Consider the following 19,059-nt stretch of genomic DNA (forward strand, 5'->3'; position numbering starts at 1 on the left):
CCTGAAAATGTATGCAGTACATTCTTTTTTTAAATAGCCTCCTCCTGGTAGTACCTTCACTCAGATTCTCACCATTCCCATACAGTGTTCTGTAAATACCCTGTGAGAATGACTAGCGGGGAGGATGATCTTGCATAACAGGCAGCTGACTAATTTAGACCAGGAACATTGATCTACAATGACTGAAATAGTCTCAATCTTGTTCCGATTTCGACATTTGAAGTTTTGGCATCACACCCATGGATACTTGTGTAGCTGTCACCGGAAGTCACTGCTCATATATTTTACCATTTTCAGGTAGAGCAAGAGAAGGCTAAGCCATTCCAAATATAAAAAAAAAAAGTTAGAATTTTTGTGTCATATGTGTTCCTGACACAGAGAGGGCTGTGTTAAATTTTTGTGAACTATCCCTGCCCTATCTACATCTTTAACACATACCATAACAGGCCCTCTTCTCCATCTTTCTAAGCATGCTACTCTTCCCTCCATATTTTATTCACCTTTCTAAGCACTGTATGTTGACCTAAGCTGTTCTTCTCTTTTATCCATTTAGATTAATTAATGTTTTCATAGAATGATTGCCTCCAAACACTTATTGCAATAATGAAAGTCTGAGGTCCATCTCTCACCTGTATTTTCTTCAGTTTTGGACTACCCAGGTAAAGCTGGGGATGGTGGCTTGTGCTTCACAGGCACAAAAATTGAGCAGTTTCTTTGGCCACCAGTGTCTTTGAGACATTGATTTAAATCAGTGCTGGACACTGCAAAGCCAAACACTGCAAAGAGGCAGGACTTGATTGAGGACTGGTCTGTTCTGGGTCTGAGGCCAAGGGATGAAGCTGAGCTTGCAAGGTGGGGATGCCTTTGAGTGTAATTGCTAATCACTAGAGCCTCTTGGAGGTTAGCTCTGATGTTTTCATCTGACTGATATTCAACTCTTCCCATAGGTGTTGGTACATATTCACTGCCATTGTATGTGTATGTATTTGCAAACACATATGAGAGTCTACTGGGGTCCTCTTTTGATTCCATTGGACTTTTTCTCCATCTGTGCTCTTGCACTTCTCTTAGAAGAGACCTTAAAAAACTTCCACTGTGCTCTTATGCATGTGCTACATAAATAGGCATACATCTTATAATCTTTGCTACCACAAAGATATGAGTCATACCTGACAGCAATTTTGTTTTGAGTAACAGCAAACTGGATCTGAATTCCTAAAGTAGGAAGAAGTCAGGGAAGAAATGACTATGTAGTTTGCTAGTTTTGTTTTCAGCAATGAATCCTGTAAAATAAACAATTCTTTATTAAATATATGCCCTTAAAAGACACCCATAACTTAACCTAGAACTGTAAAGTATATTGCCTTTGCATTTGTTCATTTAGATTTGTATTCATATTGTAAAAATACATCTAAAATGAGTAAAACACAGAAAACAAACAGGTTAAGAAATGAGCACATACTTCTGCAATTCATTTTTATAAGAAAAGGAGTATTATTTTTTTCTCTCCCCTCAGTCCCCAATGTATCTTGCTTACAATAATCAGCTTAACAGTTTTAATCTTAACTACTTATACCTAACTTGCAGAATACATCATCATGGCAAAAGTAAGCTAGTTTGAGTCCAAATTTTCTTCCTCACTAACAAACAGCAGAAGAAAGTGATGGGTAAAATTTAGGACACTATTGTATAATAAATGAGTAATCTGAGAAAATGTAATGCACAGACAACAGTCGCTCCTTGCTGTGCTGTTGCTCAGATACACAGCTTGTCTGAATCTAAACATACTGATTTATAAAAAGTGCAGGTTTGGTGATACATACCCCACAAGCCTGAAAAAGTGAACAGGAAGAATTATATTCATATAACTGCTTGCTGCCTGTTTGAAAAGGCCCTTTTAGACATACAGTAAGCTACAGTGGAGTTAAGCTTGTAAAATTACATTGCAATATGTGCTTTAGCCTGTGACTGGGAGAAAAGGGCTTTTAGAGACATCCACTCAAAGGCTTATTTTTTAATTTTTTGGTCAGTGCAGAAGAAACTCATGGAAACTCTCCCATGAGAATAACTTGACACAGTTCAGACCCCAGCAGTAGAGAGGATGAAGTTAGACTTGCTTATAATTTTTAAAGTGTGTGATTTGATATTCCTAGGTTATCAGTATTAATTTGTGATTGGAGATATTTATTGATGGACAGAAAAGAATAGCTTCATCTTTGTCCAACAGAGAAGGCCTTTGCATCATAAAGAAATATACACATTTGTAGCCCCATATTTCTCTTCACAGAGAAAAGCAAGGCACAATTCTTCCCAAGAATATTTCTGGGTTTCACATTCTCTGAACCTCAGAGAAAGATAACACAACTCTTATTTGCTGTATTGTGCCAAAGTAGAATGCAATATAGAAATTGTTTACCCAAAGTGATGGTGTTTTGTTTCCTTGGCCTATCAGGGCCAAGTGTGTGTGTGTGTGGAGACTGTTGGCTAGCAGTCATGAAATTCAGTACAGTGGAGTGCAGTTGTGTGCAGGGTTGAGTGCTTAGCAGGTTCAGTTTAAATGTAACGTAACATAGTGTAATATAATATAAAATAATATAGTATAATAAACTAATTAGCCTTCTAATAAGATAGAGTCAGATGCATCATTCTCTCTCCTCTAGTTGTGGATCCCTGCGAATACAATAAATGTTATTTTTAATCACCTCCTTTTAATAATTATTTTTTTAAATGTTTCTTTAACTTCATGTTCACTACTGGTGCTCTGTTTGATACTGAATATAGATTATCAAGATATTCGTGGGAAATACTCTGTATTTCTTATGAGACACAAGTAGTAAAGGAGTGCTGGAAGCCTTTGCCTGTGGGACCCATCAGAATTCTTGCCATCAGAATGAGAGTAAGCCTTCAATCTGTGTCATTTTATGGATGCTGCAGAGTCAGTCTGGGAAGACTTGGTGTGGGAGACCATTCAAACTGAGAGGTGGATTTCAGGAAAAGCTTGGCTTCATTTTCATCTGCTCAGCCTTTGCAGATGGTGAGGTGGATGGAGGTAGCTCCCTCCTGCTGGACATCCCTGCCAAGAGAGCAGCAGCTCGGAGCGCTATTTTGAGTAGATCTGACTTGTGGAGAAAGGAGTTTCGGTGGCAGCGATGCCATTTCCCGGCTCAGGGGATATTTGCCTCTAGATGGAGCCGTCCACTCGCGTTCCAGCGGCGCTGGCTGAAGCAGAGCCTGCGAGGTGCGGAGCTGCTGCAGCCGGGCAGCTCTCCCTGCTCACAGCAGCTCTCATCCCTGCTCACAGCAGCTCTGATCCCTGCTCCCATCCCTGGCTCTTCTCTGGCGGGCTGTCTCTGGTCTCTGGTTCACCCCTCGCAGCTCACTCTGTCTTGGCATCTTCCAAGCCTAGAGAAGTCACTTGTTCCTCATCATCATTTTCTCCTTAAATCTGTCAGCCAGCTGTGTTCTGTAAGATAGTAACTTTTTTAAAGCTGCGTTTTCTTTATACTGTGTGATTTTCTTTATTTGCTGTGATTGTGAATCTGCAGTGTATTTGTCTGTGCTTTAGGTAAAGTCAGGGCATGTCTTCTACGTGCTTGCAGCTTGGAATGATTTCTAAAGAATAATTTATATCTTTACAGGTCTTTGATCCTCGACTTGGATTAATTTAATCTGAGCAAGACTTGTGCTTGTTTTAAATACTGTGCCATTACAAATTACCTTGTCTGTGATTAAGATACTCTGCCATGGCTTGTAATGCTGCAGCTGAACTCCAATATAACCCCAAATTTGGAGCTGATTACTTGCTTCCCAAGAAACTGGGGCTGTGAATTTTCATTGTTCCGGCTATAACTGCTCCCAAACAGAACAAAATGTGTTTCTGTGCCAATCAGGTTGTAACATATTTTAAGCAACATGATGTGACATAGTTAATAGTTAGTATACAGAGGTCACTATATATTTTGGCATTTCTCCCAGGAAATGAGACAGGGGCACAAGTAAGTAAGCGGGCATAACAGAAAACAGCTTAAATGTCGGAGTAACACTCTATCAATAAATATCAGCCTTTTGGTGTATTCTCCTTCCACAAGTTTTATAAGCTCCTACTAAACTGCTTCTGGTTGTGACGAAATCTGGATACATGTAACTGCTTCTGTTTCTGACAAAATCTGGATACATGTACATTTACTAAGACTTCATCAGATGTAAACCTTTATCACATTCTCATTTACATTGGAAAATGTTGAGCAGAGAATTGTTCAATATTTTCTATGACTTCTATAGAAATCGCTGATATTTTAAGCCAACAGCTGAATTCTTCGAACTTCTAGGAAGTACTTTCCCCCTTGTTTAATGTATCTAGGTGTCATATATGGAAATGAAACATGAAAAGGTGACCACTGTTGATTTCTTGTTTTGTGTGACATTTAATATCTTAGCAAGAGTTTGTTATTATGAAAGTGAGTGATTACAGGCAAAGCTCTATTTTCCAGTCTGGTTTAGGAATCCTAATGTGATAGGCAGTATTCTGAGTTGTTACAGGTTGGACATTTGGTCAGAAGTGTCAAGGGCAATTTTCATATTTACCTTTTAAGAAAGTATTTATGATTTTGGGAAAGTTCCTTCTGTGAATATTGGGGGTGTTGTTCGACTGCTTGGGGCTGGCAATGCTGGAAGAGATTCTGTAGACTTGGGTGTTGAGGGGACTACATATCCTACCTCAGCAGCAGGAATAACCCTCTGCTGGTGCTGCTTCTCTATAAACCACAGCTGAGTTTGGTGTGATTCCTGCTGAAGGTGTCAAGTATTTTACCTGCATTTCCTGTATGCAGTGAGCACCCTGCTCTTTCTGAAAAAGGGTTCTCAGTGAAAAGACTTCATCGAGTATATTGAAGAGTAGTATTAAGAACTTTCTCCTAAAGGGATCAGCAAAATCACATATAGGAAAAATAAGGGGAAGTAACTGAACTGATAAAGAATATATTGATCTGTCAAACATGTCATACTGAAAGCAACTAGCTGTAAGGAGGTATTTGAGGTGAAAAGAAAAAAGAGGCTACTTGTATGTAGGAGAATTGGCAATGGCGGTTCAGGGAGGTTTTCAAAATAACAGGCAATATCGGAACAAAATCATTCAGTGTGCTGGAAGGAACTTAAGTAGGAAGCTAACTGAAGTAAAAGGATAAAACTAAGAAATGTTTTAAATGACTGTTGAGGAAACAGCCACAGGACAGAATTTTAAAGAGCTTGGTATACTGAATGACCATGAGATCAGGACATATTACAGGCTCTAGCCAGCTTGACATTTATATAAGAATACTGAAAGAAAAAATCATCTGATTGCTGTAAGATAAAGAAAAACAAAAAAAAAAAAAAAACCCAACAAAAAAACCCCAAAAAAAACACCACAAAAAAAAAAAAAACCACCAAAATTTGTTTTACGTATAGCTATTTCTTATTACAATGGATAGGGAATCTAACTACAGAATATGAACTTTTTATTTTCTTATTTTTGGAAAGACTTACAATAATACTAACAATAATAATCTGAATTTGGCTTGCTGAATCTCCAGCTAGTGCCTTTTTTCTGGCATCGTGTACAACGTTTTCTGGGTTTCAGCTTCGCACTGGCCAACAGCAGACAGCTGTTCCACACACACTGCTGAAGCTGGGGGTCCACAAAGCATTTCCACCACAAGGTTTCTCCCGCAATACTTTTTCTTATATTCAGATGTGGAATAATATGCCTCAGCTAAGAGTCTCTACTTAAAAAGATAAAAGCAACACAGCTAAAAGGCTTATAAACCAGAGAGACTATTTTTTTGTCTGAATAATTTTGGTGCATTTGGTGAATTTTAATGCTTATGGAAATGAAAGATCTTATTGGAGGCAAAGAAAGTGTAGGCAGTAACCATAGTGACTTCTACACGTATCAGCTTTTCCAGTGTGCTTCAGTTCTAGACTGCAAAATCCTGGATATCAAACATTTGTGGGTGCTCACTGGGCAGTCGCGATGCAGGGCTGATGCAGGGGTGTTGTTGTCCTTTCATAAAAGACCAGAAACATGGGAACAAAAGTCGTTTGCCAGGTTTCTCACTGAGGTCAAATCTAAATTATGAAAGCATCAAAGGGTGCCACTGTGAATATTAATGTTATTACTGATGGGGTTTTTTTGCAGACTGGCAGGGTTAAATAATCTATCGGGGATATGTGCATCTTTGTCATGTAATTTTCTGGCCCTCAGTCACCCTTAGAGAAAAGCAGGTTTACAGACGTACTGTAATGTGCTTTCTTGAACTCTTTGTGGAGGATTTTACTTCTTCCTGCATTCCACTGTTAATGAGTAGTCTTGCTCACATTGTCTTTCTGCAAGAAACACAAAACTTATGAGAAATAATCTACAGAAAGTATATTTCTACTATGTTGTTTTCTATGGCTGAAATAACTATTTTTAGTAGTCAGGCTAACCAGTAATTTCAATGCACATTTTCACTGCCATAGTTTATGCTAGAAGCCTCAAGCAAAAAAGAAAAAAAAAATTTGAATTTGTAGTACATGTGTGCATGTCAGCTTGGGAACTTTCATTTGGGATGTGAACAAGGTTCTCTGAAATGAAAAGGTAGCCTGATATAGGAGGAAGGGGATTTAACTCTTATTATTTGAAATTATTGTACATTTGAGTATTGAATATTGCAATACTGAATATTGTATATAATTTCTTTAAAGTATTCAGAGTTTTGGGTTTTTTTGTTAAAATGATGCAGTTTCCCTATCCTATATTGTGAATATTCTTTTCTTCAAATAGGGAGCATTAAATAAAATTTATTTACTTTCTAAAATAAAAGACAGGTTCAATTAGTTTCTAAAATTGGCCTCATAATAATTCTGTTAATTCAACATACATTATTGGTTATTAGGATGTGTGTAAATACATGCATATGTTTACCTTTATTACTTTAAATAAGATTGAAGAGAATTTGTGTCAAAATGTATTTTTAATGCAAATCATGATATCCAGAGTACCCCATTTCCTCCCATTGGCACTATACTATGTTTTTCTGTCTAGCTCAGATTTTTCAGTAGGGAGAAGTCGTATAAGTGCTATAGGTTTCTCCACCATTGAAAAACTTGTCAGTCCTACACTGATACCTTAGAGTTTGACTTTTCAAATTTGTAAGGGACAAATTTAGGTTTTTTTTGAGCTGTTACACATACTCAGTATGAAGTAGGGTCTCAGAAAAAAGCTCTTCAAGAAGCTTTTGTGAAACAGATACTAAGAAGCAGTTCTTGATTTGAAATTCTCTCAATTTATTTAAACAAAACAAAAAAGACTTTGTTTTCTTGGTTGTATCTCAAGTCAATGTGCCAAGACAGGTGTGTCTGTCTGAATGGTTTTCTTGTAATTCATTATTCCGGGTTGCTCAAACCCAGCATTTAATAAACACTGAGGCCTATATTTTTCCCCTAAGAGCTAAATCATTCCATCTCACTTAACTAATGTATTGATTGACTTTATCGAGTCCGTAATAGTTCTGAGTTTATGAGCTGGGATGCTTGGAAATGGATTAGTGCCAGTGCCTCTGATGAGATATGGCCAAAAGACAGCTGTTTTTTATCTTGGCAACAAGTGAAGTTACAGAATTTGACTTTGTTTCACCTTCAAAACAAAGCTTATCATCAGCCACTACAAGGACCTGAACATGATGTCAAGCCCACGTTTCAACTGGCAAAGGTCCAAACTCTGGTACTTCAGTTGTTGCAGGACACATTTTGGGGTGACATAGTAGCCGTATTTGCATACTGGCTAACAAAGCACAGAATGTGTGAAGCAGAATTTTATTTATGTGCCAGAGGATCTAGACTGTGTTGCTATATTTAGCAAATAATCAAGAAATATTACTGAGACCTTGCAGGCTCTTTCTCATGGCTGTGACTTGGAGATAATGCTTCAACTTGGAGCCTCACCATGTGAGGTGCCTCCTTTGGGCTCTCCTGATCCCTTGAAAGCCTTTGAACTACCAGCATCTGCTGTCATGTCTCTCTCCACCTTTCCCAAAAATTTGTCAAGGGAGAACAGATGATTTAATATGAGATTTAACCTGATCATACTTATCCTCCTCTAGTCCTTCCTCTTTTTTCTATTTTTCCATGATTTCTAGAATGCTTTTTTAGAACAGCATCTTCTGTTTTGTCATAAAGTCTACCGATCATCTTTCAAAGACATCAGATATGTGTAAAATCAAAAACCAGATAGGAAAAGATAATTTTTTTAATCTATTTTCACATCACTTTTTTGTCTATTTGAACTTAGAAAATTGGGAAGGAGGAAAAGGGGAAGTAAAGGCAAGGAAAACAGGACTGCAAGTGAAGGAACTGTGTTTGACAAAGGACATAGACTGGAAAAAAAAAAGATTGAAAAATTAAAGCCTGCCATTTATCACAAATCACTAATAACTATTTTTGCTTAAAACAAAAAAAGTCAGAAAGCCTACACAAACATTCTCAGATTAGTGGTTTCTGAAGCAGTGTTAATTGAGAAAAATTGATAAAAAGAATGGCCCTGTTATAAAGTTTGTCAAAATGAAACAGTGCAAAGTTGATAAGTTTTTAACTGCTCTAAACTTAAACTTGCAGGGAGACCAGGTGGTTACTTTTTCTTTTTCATTTACAATGATAATTTTGAAATGCCATTTTCTTGAGTACATTCTGAAAATTCTACTGCAAAGAAATGGCTGGAAGCTCAGAAAGGAAGAAAGGAAGGAAGGAAGCAAGCTCAGGAAGGAAGGAAGGAAGGAAGGAAGGAAGGAAGGAAGGAAGGAGAGGATATTAAAAGTCTCTAACTAAAGCTCTGTGGAGATGTTGGTAAGAAGATAAAAGTGCAATTTTTGAACAAACTCATTATCTTTAAAAGAAGGAATTACTGCTGTATTTTTTGTACATGGTCTTTCAGGATTGCCTTTCTCTTTGTTGTTATTACAGCTGTTCTTCAGCACTTGCATTAAAAGGCAGACAGATGTTTTTGCAGTGTTGCCTCCAAATGAGTGAGGAATCATTGTTCACAAAGCTATCCTGCTCACAGATGCATCTTCCACTTTGATTCTACCAAAATATGAAGAATTTCTGACATCCTAACCTGCAAGAACCCTCTCATTTTCATGCCAATGGTATGGCCATGCTATAGCTTTACTGGTCAATGTTAGCACAATTTTATAGCTTTGACCTTCAATGAGGAAAAAACTCCTCTATATGTCCTGTCCGGCAAAGGCAATGTTGTGTCACAATAGCTATAATTTATAGAGAATCCAGATGTGAAATGCTCCAAGAATTAGATTTTTTTGACTACGAGGATGAACCCTACCAAACATCTGACCTCTGGAAAATCTACCAGACATCCTACACTATCAAGGTCTATGGTATTAGAGAGTATTTGGTTCTGCTTATATTAAACAGTATTTTTTACAGACGTTAGAGCCATAAATGTTTCAATGCAGCTGCCTTTCAAAGAAGCGGGGAGTTCATTTGAAAAGGAAATTGCATAGTAAAATGGAGAGTTTCACAGACAGAAAGAAATTAGGCAGAACTTTTTATCCTTTTCTTCCATTTCCCAAGCAATTCTATTTAATTTAGAAGAGTCACTAGATGCAAATCATGATTGCCCCTTACCAATCAACAGTTGTGCTAACCAGAATTTGAAAAGCAAAGTCCTCCTCAAATTTTTTAGAAAATTTCTGCTCTCAATTATTTTAATATTCATATGGAAATGAAAATTTGTATTTTTTTTTTCTATCAGACTATGTAAATTTTATTTTGTAGAATTTTTTTACACCTGTATTGGTAATGGGATGTCAAATTCAAATTTTCTTTGGGACACCAGCATTGCAGCTGGTGGTATAAAACTGAGTTTGTGAACAGAACTTTTTTTCTGATTGTTTTTGGCATTAAGTAACAATTTACTGTGATTATTATCATTCTTAAGAATTTATTTAGTTGTGATACCTGTAATTGATATTTCTAGCTTTTTGTCGGGAAATAGATTTTTGATGAGTAATTAAAAACTGCACATTATTCTTCATAAAAATTGCTATATTACAACAAATTGAATTTGGCCTAATGAGGCTGAAACCCCCCTTTGAGTTTTCTATAGTGCTGTTGAAAAGCAAAAGTGATGAATCTCAGAGGGATTTAAGGAAGAATCTTTGCTTAGATACAGAAATGTGATGCCTGTTGTCGGTTCAATGGATCCCATCAGTTCAGCTCAGCTCCTCAAGAGATTTATGCATGAGTAGATCTGGCTAAAAGAATGAGGATAAAACTTCTAGCCCTTAGCATTTTTGATCTTGGCTGCAGTCATGTAGGATAGCAGACTAAAATTTCCTTGTCCAAGACTCTTGCTTAATTTTCCTGTTTGTTTGCTACAGAAAGAAGTAGAAGTGCAAGATCTTATAAAGCTTTTCCTTGTTTTAGTTAGTGTGAGCCTTGTTAATCGATATGCACATGGGGTGGCCTAAGTAATACAATTAAAGGAGGCATCACACAATGTGCAGTAGCTGTTTTCCTATTCTACTTCTGGGAAAAGATGACATGTAATTCACTTTTTATTTGTACTGATTGTTAGCTGTTTGCAGTTTAAAAGGACAGCATTGAAAAATTTTTAGCATAATTTTTTGTTGGTTTGGTATAGTTCATATATGTTGCAATGATACTTACTGGAGATGGTAGGGTTTCTTGTTACTCAAACCAGCAGAAAAACTCATTTAACTGAAACAATTTGTTTTGTCTCTGCTTTAGAGACTATCTAATAAAATATCAGTAGGTGTTTTAGAAGGCAACCTCCTTCTGTCTCCTGACTTTCAAAATGGAGTCTCAATAATCCACTGGTGTTCTATAACTTAGGTTTCAACTGTAATTAGTGGAAAGCCCAGACATTTTAAAGAAAATCCGGCCTTTCTAATTCTTAGGCCAGAAATGTTCAGATTTATGAGCTGTCTGTAATGCCTGGAAGACTGGCATTACAGGCCTGGAAACTGGCCTAGTTTCCAGTTATGGTAGAAAGAACAAACCAAACAAAAGGAAGACCAGTAGGAATTTCAAAGGTGGTTTAAGGACATTTAGACTTATTTGTTAAGATATCAGGGTATTTCAAAGATCTCACATGTAAAGGAAAGACCTTAAGAGGGGTAGAATATTCTGTTGTGTAGTCTGCAGTTTAATTAGATGTCGACCGTACTTGCTTACTTAGTATTAGATGTTGTGGTTTATGACAATCTCTCCATGACCAAGTGCATTGCTTTCACTGGAGTGACTCATCCTTTCAGTATAATCCTTCAGGCCCTTCCTGAGACAGCAATATTCTTGGAGTATTTTCCCACGATATCTCCCTAAATAATTGGGAACTGCTGGAAATGATGGTCCATTCTCTTTAGCACTATGTTTTATAAAGCTTAGAAGCCTTTAAGCACAGCTCAGAGCCATCGAGGCATCTTCCATGGACCGTGTTTAACATTCTCCTCTGCAGAGAATGAGCTCTGAGCACATCACTGTGTTCATGGTAAGCTCAAATCTAGTTTAAGAAGAGTGGTGATATTCTTTGGCTCAGATGCTGAAAAAGGTATTGTTTTAAGAAAGCATGCACTTGCCTACTACATCCTGGGAACAGCCTTGAAAGACTGTACATCATCAAGAAATTCTGACATTTGGTGTTTCCCAAGGCAGGACTGAATTTGATGAAGCAGTGATTAATTTTATTTTTAGCTATTTTCTGTCTTTTTTTCTTCTCCTCATTTCCATTTCATCGGCTTTTATCTAGCCAAGAGAGAAACTTCTGGACCATCAATCTCAGTTACACTCACACGCACTTCTACTTTCTAACTGTTTCTTGTGTTATCTTTGTCTTTTGTCATGGAAACACATGGAAAATATTTATGCCATCTGGATACACAGAGTATATGCTTTTCTATTTCCACCCAGTACTGAAATGAAGGGGTTATGATATCCAGAGCCAAAGCTGTGCTTCTGTCTTTTCCTAAACAGCATATTTTAAAAGATCAGCTAGTCCTGTCTTGGAAGACAAGCACAGGAGGGAGGGAGGGAGAAGGAAAGAACCTGCTTATGTCTAAATGGCTACTCAGTGCTCTGAAGTTGTTTTCTCCAATGTTTTGTTCTCCAAAGAGGAGTGAGTTCTTCTCTTTAGGGTGCCTGTAAAAAGCCCATTGACTTCTCTGCTTTGACAGCATACTGTGTCTTGTAGCCATGGATGCTGTGTTCAGATTTTGCTTTCAACCTATCTAGACCTGAAGTGAGTCACTCTGGTAGGAGTGAACTCTGAACGAGTTGCTTTTATTATTAAAATTTGCACTGCCTTGCCTTTGAGACCCACTCTATGTGTAATACAGAAATTTAGTCGAGGGCGGTCCCTGGTCCAAAGAAATATAAAATAAAGGCAAAATATTAGAAGGGAATGTGCAGTGGAGGGGCTGGATTTCAAGAAGTGGACTGTTTTGCTGGAACTACATCAGTGGAAATGTATATAAACTCCTCTCAGTGTTTTTGCTTTTAAAGTTTTCCACCCTGAAACCCCTGCTTGACTGGTGTTCTGGTGAGCACTGTCCAAACGTGAATGTAGATGTAGTCCTAATGCATTTCTTCCCATGAATTAAGAAGCTGTTTAGATGCAACGTAGTCTGTTCAAAGCAGGAGTAAGTAAACCAAGATTTGTGGAGATCCTGTTGAAAAATGCCCTGAGGTTATTTTTTTTAACCAGGGGACCTTCTTCTGAAGTTCTTACCAACTTCTGGCAGGAAAAATATTAAATACAAGTTCTTAGGCAATTTGCTTTAGCCTCTAGGCACAACTGAGTCCCTTGGGGAAAAGGGTGGGTAGGCAAGTGCACATTATCACCTTTAACTCTCCTCACATCTCTGTGTGTTAAAGCAGGCAGATGGAGACTAATTTAAGCTATCTGTGAGTATTATAATATTTCCCAAAACCATATATTTAATGGAATGGCTTTTCTTAAGAAAAGACTGATGTAAGAAATTAAATCCATGTAGCTGGTGCATGAAGCAAGCCTGTCTAGCAGCCTGGATTTCAGAGTCTGAGGGTAATTTGATACAGTGTTCATATTCCAAGCTCCTGTGACAAGCAGCTGCTAATTCTGAAAAATATTCACTAAGAGTGGGCTAATTTGTGTATCACTGAAGCACTGGTCCTTTTTGCTGTCAGTGCATATTTTAAATTTGCAAGGGAAAAGGATATCCAGTCTTTTATTATTTGTTAAAAAGAAACTGACAGCTACACTTCTTAACTGAGAGTGATTTTGTTCATATCTACCAGTATCCTTGAGAGTGCCGAAGGCATTTGAAAAGGTGCCACTGCTTTGTCATTGTGTTTTATCTGCCTTTACTACCTCTCCAGGGTTTTTTTTCCCAGTTTTAGGTGTGGGGGTTTTGTTTGGGTTTTTTTTTGTTTTCTTTTTTTTTTTTTTAAATGAGCTTTACTAGAGAGTTTTAAAGCTCCTCTTCATTTACAGTCTTTTATGTGATTATGCAGGATTCGTGGTATCACATCAGAAGAAGCTGCTGTAGATTGATGGGACCCCATCAGCCACCCTGCCCACTCAATATTATAAAAATTTGTGTCGTCAGTAGTCATGACGTTTTGTAGGAAGTTGCCCATTTATGGATACTAGAGCAAATGATATCATCACAATAGGTGGCTCCTGTCTAAATAGGATCATTTGTGAAATGAGATTACAGGCATTTATCTGAGAAACAGGAGACAGAGGCACCTGCTTTATGTAATTGATATCCTGGGGAATTATTGTGTACAATAATCAAGAAAAATCTTCATTTCTAATTCTATTATGTGGGAAAAGAACCTTTCTTTTTTCTGCCTGCATAAAACAAACCCCACTTCCACATGGAATAAGCTCCAGACCATGTTTTCTATTATGCTTGAATATATGGGACATGCATTGCAATCCTATGCTTGCCACACTGCTGCAGTATACTTGTTTTGCAGAGCTCTGTAGCAGGCTAGTCAAAGCTGTGACTAACCAGACCCTTGGATACATACTCTAATCTCTGGCCTTTATTTTTACAATGAATTTGACTTGTTCATTGATTGTATATTTTTTCTGATTTGTGAGAAGCTTCATGCTCTGTGTTTGGATGCTGACTGCAATACAGCAATAGTCTTTGATACGGTAAGTCAAAGATGACTCATTTCTTACTCTTGTGCCTTGAATTTATACTTTCTACAGCACCATCTCATCAGGTAGAAAATGATGGGTTAATTAATGTTGAAGTAGTTAATTTTCAACAGATGCTAGTCCCTTCCGTCTCCTGAGCACTTTGCACCATGTTTTTTATCCTACTCATGAAAGCAATAGGTTTGGACTGTCTTTAAGTAAAATGCTTTTGCTGTGAAATTTTTAATAATATTGCCATCCTTTTACCTATTCTCTAATTTCAACAATAAAGAAGAAAATAGATCACATGCAGAGATTTGGAACTTAACATGTGATGCTAGGTTACGATAAGTTCAGTTCAATATTAACCTTTATTACAGTGAACACAATTGAAAAGGCAAAAATCTTTTCAGGGCTTTATACTTCAGATAAAGTAGAAGGGTTTCAGTTTTTATTTGAGTATTAATACAGCCAGATACATTCAGCTGCAAGAGCCCTTATTTCATGTGAAAGCAGTGGAGAGAAAATGCCTTACAGAAAGACAGTTTTCTTTGTAATGCAGCGTGCAGAAGATACAGTAGTACTCCTTATCAAGTGCACTACATGAGATAAGAGCCAAACCCCCCATATATTTGCTGCACAGTGATGAGAGCCTTTACATTTGAAAAATGTTGCTAACAAAAAATGCTATTGAACAGAAATATTATTTAATGAGCTTTAAAAAGTGCTGTGATCACACACACAGTATGCACTCTTTTAGATACCTAATATTAATTGCACAGTAAGGGTTAAAACTTGATGTAAGATTTTTTTTTGAGAAACATACCTTTAAGCAGAGGTCTGGAGGATCACTAGGTTACTGGGTCTTCAGTGAAATTCATTCAATCCTGGTTTTAGAACTGGCAACTTTGCAGCAAGTGAATAGGATTCAAATGCCTTGAAATGTTTCAATATGGGAAGAATTCTCTGTATGTATTTTCCTCCTTCTCATGCTCTAAACTTTTCAACAGTAGAGGTTTGAGGTGCTCCTTTTTCCATGAGTATTAGCCCTTTTAGTTTTGGATATGCCTATCCAAAAAATCAAAAGATTTCTATTTTCCAGTATAGATTTCTGATGCGCAGGTAAAATAGGTTGCTCTTTAAAAGTTTATACAGGACCAAAGCCTCAAAGGAAAAAAAAGAGAGGTCTGTATAAAATAAGAACAAAGGTTCAAACTGGCCATCAATTCGCAAGTTGCAATTTCTGTTGTTTTTTCACTGCTGTGGAGAAGTTTGAAGGTTTTATTTCTGTGGTATCAACATGATTATTTTACAGGCATGCGTTAACATCAGTTCCTGCATTTGATCACAATTAGTTCATGGATCCATATCTGTCATGTTTCTCTGTCATTTGAGACAGACTACTTCGTTTCTATTTAGCAACAAGTGACCAACATGATCATGTAGTTCCCAGTACAGTACACTTTAAAAGGTATCTCCTGAAATGTGAAAACAGTCAAACAATATTTTTGCTAGGTATACAAAATCTGTATGTTTAGCAAAGTTGGTGACTAATGGCATCATTTTTTGAACAAAACATGCTATTTTAAAATACTAGCAGGCAGGTGAAGGTGCTTCAACACATGAGCAGATTAAGCAGCAGTACTGAGCCTAATATTACTGTTTGCTTTTTCAAGAAAAAACACAGATTATAGACTATTTTGTTGAAATATTTACATAATGAGATTTACTTAATATGTTTCACAGAAGCATTTTTACTGTAAAGGCTTCTAAAGTGATCTAGAACAATGAAAACATTTTCACAGATTTCCTTTGTGTGTATTAAGTGAAAGCTAAAGGAAAGAGGCAGATAATGACTGGAGGCCAAATTGTATGTGCTGTATTTCAGACATACAACTGTTATGTGGCTTAGCTGATCAAATCTCAGATATTGACTGGTTTTCAGGGTGCATCTTTTGGGGAACAAAGATAAAAAAATAATTGTGTAGTCACTGCTTTGATTAGCCGACCTGCTATTTTGAAATTTTATTTTCCAAAAAACCAAAAGTGCATTAATAATTTTTACCAGTTTTACATCTATTATAATTCCCACTAAAGGAAAGCAGCTGCTTGTTATAAATAATAAAATAATCTAAAAATAACAGACAATATAATCAACATAGTTGGAGCAATAAGAACACTGAAATAAAAGCAACCCATCTGTTATGTTAAAAACAGTATATGCAGTTCTTAAAATTAAAAGAATATACAGAAGGAAAAATGACCATAGCACAGAGCATACAATGTTTCACTTCTGCCTTATCTAATAAGTTTTTAAATTTTATGTGGAGGAGTCATAGAACTCCATGGCATAGATTACGTCATGTTAGTTATGCTCCACAAATTTTGCTTATTATTTCTGGCATTCTATTATTGTCAATGTGTTGGAAATCTCAGTCATATTTTTCTGAAAGCTTTTTGATCTAAATACTTGGATTTTTCTTCTTAGATATTTAATTTTTTGCTCTTGGCTTTTTCATTGCAATAAATTTATGTAGTTAATAGTTTGGTTCTGGTTTCAAGAAGAAAAGCTTGAGTTTATGCTGGAGTTCATAAAGGAAAATCACAAATAACTGGACTTTGGTACATTCAAGTTTCCTGAGTTTAGTAGAAATGAGACCAGATAGCTGTCTCTGATGTGAATATAAAGGGAGCTAAGTCTGAAAACAAAGGAAAGAATATGGGATCCACATTGCTATCAAAAATAAAATCCCAATACATTATTCTAGAGTAGTAAGGGAAATTAGCTGGCTTTTTGAACTCATTTAAAAAAAAAAAAAGTTTTGTTCAGTGATAAGCATTTACTATAGCTCAAGGTCCATAAGTGCCAGCTTCATTTTTTTTGGATACAATAGACATTTCATTTTTTCTTTTTATATGTACTTTAGGAATTCTGCCCAAGAACAGTGAAAAGGTCTGGAGTACGTACAAAACCACACATCCTTGACTGGAGACCCCATGGCTAAATTAAATTGAATTCCTTTTAGTTTCTCCTTGTGCAATATAAAATATTCATACCTGCAACAATGAAAGATTTGCATAGATTGGTGCAATAAAAATTATATCTGTTGTAGAATTTAATTGTTTTTGACAGATATGCTTGCAAAATTGATAATAAAGCCTGAAAATTGTACACGACAGTATGAATGCCAGCAAAGTAGTTCTGCACAGCAAGCTATTAATTCCTCTTAGCAGTACATTACCAAGGTACAAATAGGGCAGCAAGTCTGTTACTGTCAGACAACCTGCACAGTAGAGCATTCAATGACATAGAGAAAACCACAGAGTAATTCATAGATTTCTTTTATGAAGGAAAGTGAAACTGCATCTTGGTTGCCATTAACATCTTCAGAGAAATGGCAGGGAAATAATAAATGCCGCTGCAGCTTTTGTGGTAGCAATAGTTACTTGCAGTATTAAAGTCAAAGATTTAAAGGTGATCATTGCCCATCAAAATAAAGAGAGAAAGAGATCCAAAGCAGAAAAAATTATTTTGGAATCATGTTTCCATGATCTCTGAGAAAAGGCATTCTTTGTCACTAGGTTCAAGTTTTAGCTGATCTGTATAGTAATCTGTTGTTTGCCCTCCCAGTTCTAAGCACTCAATCTGACATTTGATACAAGAGCAAAAAGATCCTTTAAAATTTTCAGTTCATTTTCTAGATGACCTACCATCATCAAATCCTTGGTTTCTAGGGCTTGAACACGCTTCTGCTGAAGCTGATGGCAAAACAATTCCTGGCTTAACTGGGATCATGATAAGGGCAACACACCATTTAATATCAGAGGCCACAAAATATCAGGCTGCTCTTTGCTTGTCAGATCCAGGTGCTATTCCTGTGGGCAAAAATCTTGCAGCGGTTCACAAAGAGGAAGAGGACTTCCAGACTTCGTGTACTCTGCCCACAGAGAGAGGAGGGGCAAGGGCAGGCCAGGCACGTCAATGTAAAATATTCCAGCAGCACGGCACAAATGATAGCGTGGTGAGCACACGGCTCAGGGCAGCCAGGTGCTGTGTGCCCCAGGTTGTGCTGTCTGCCTGCATGTAGCACCAGGTAGCACCTGCTGCCAAGACTCCTTTGGGGTCCTGCACCTGAAATGGCAGGATCTGAAAGGAAAGCAGGTGTTGGTGATCAGATGTTGCTTCAGCACACCGTCACAGTCACACTCCCTCACTGTGGCTGCTCCTCTCTATGTGATGACAAGGAAACCCAAATGGAGGTATTTCATCTCCTACAGAAATGTTGCTGCGGGGTTGGAGGGGGAAGTGAGTTTGGCATTGCTTTGAGGAGTGGGCCTTGTTCAGATGTTCTTGTTTTTAATCTATCAGGCACCTAAGAGGTACTTATTCTTAGAATGCTTTTCTTTGTGCTGGCTCTCCTAGAGAAAATGACTGGGTTAAACTCCCCCAAGACCTCATACCCCTCACCATTCACATCACCTGCATGGTTAGGAGAGGGCACAGAACTTAGGAGCTGTTCTATAGATTTCTGCAGAAATGAAATTTTAATCTTTTTTTTTTCAAGCCATTTTGGTCCTATAAATTTTATCAATGGTTGGGGTTTTATCAAGTGGGGTGTTGTCATCAGGACAACTATTTTTGCATCTGATTTATTCCCCTTCCCTCTGTCCTACTGCTAGAAGTAACAGGCAAGAACTAAAGAAATTAAAAGCATATTTTTTCTGTTCACCCTGTGTGTTTGACAGCATTTTGTATCTATTCAGCCTCACTGTTTCCTTAGTGCAATCATTTGGTGTCTTCCCATTTCTGCAAGCCATAATAGAAGCTGAAAGGAAAAAACATCTTAAACCAAGAGGAATAATACTGTAGTGTC

At 37.2% G+C, this 19,059-nt stretch overlaps 1 protein-coding gene across 18 annotated transcripts in view; it reads left to right on the forward strand.

Moving 5' to 3' along the window:
- Positions 1–19,059, forward strand: part of DLGAP2 (DLG associated protein 2) — a 450,442-nt gene that overhangs the window by 118,550 nt on the left and 312,833 nt on the right. For 2 of the 18 annotated variants that reach the window (XM_054280614.1, XM_054280617.1), the window contains exon 1: positions 13,791–14,200. The exons of 15 other annotated variants lie outside the window; for them this stretch is intronic. The gene's annotated coding sequence lies outside the window, so the exon portion shown is untranslated. Of the gene's footprint in view, positions 1–13,790; positions 14,201–19,059 lie in introns of those variants that run through there. One more of the 18 variants, XM_054280619.1, reaches the window with a different exon arrangement.

Source organism: Melozone crissalis, unplaced genomic scaffold (genome assembly GCF_028551555.1).
Source record: "Melozone crissalis strain CALT ecotype California unplaced genomic scaffold, PUWL_Pcris_2 ptg000027l_1, whole genome shotgun sequence".
Classification (NCBI taxonomy): domain Eukaryota; kingdom Metazoa; phylum Chordata; class Aves; order Passeriformes; family Passerellidae; genus Melozone; species Melozone crissalis.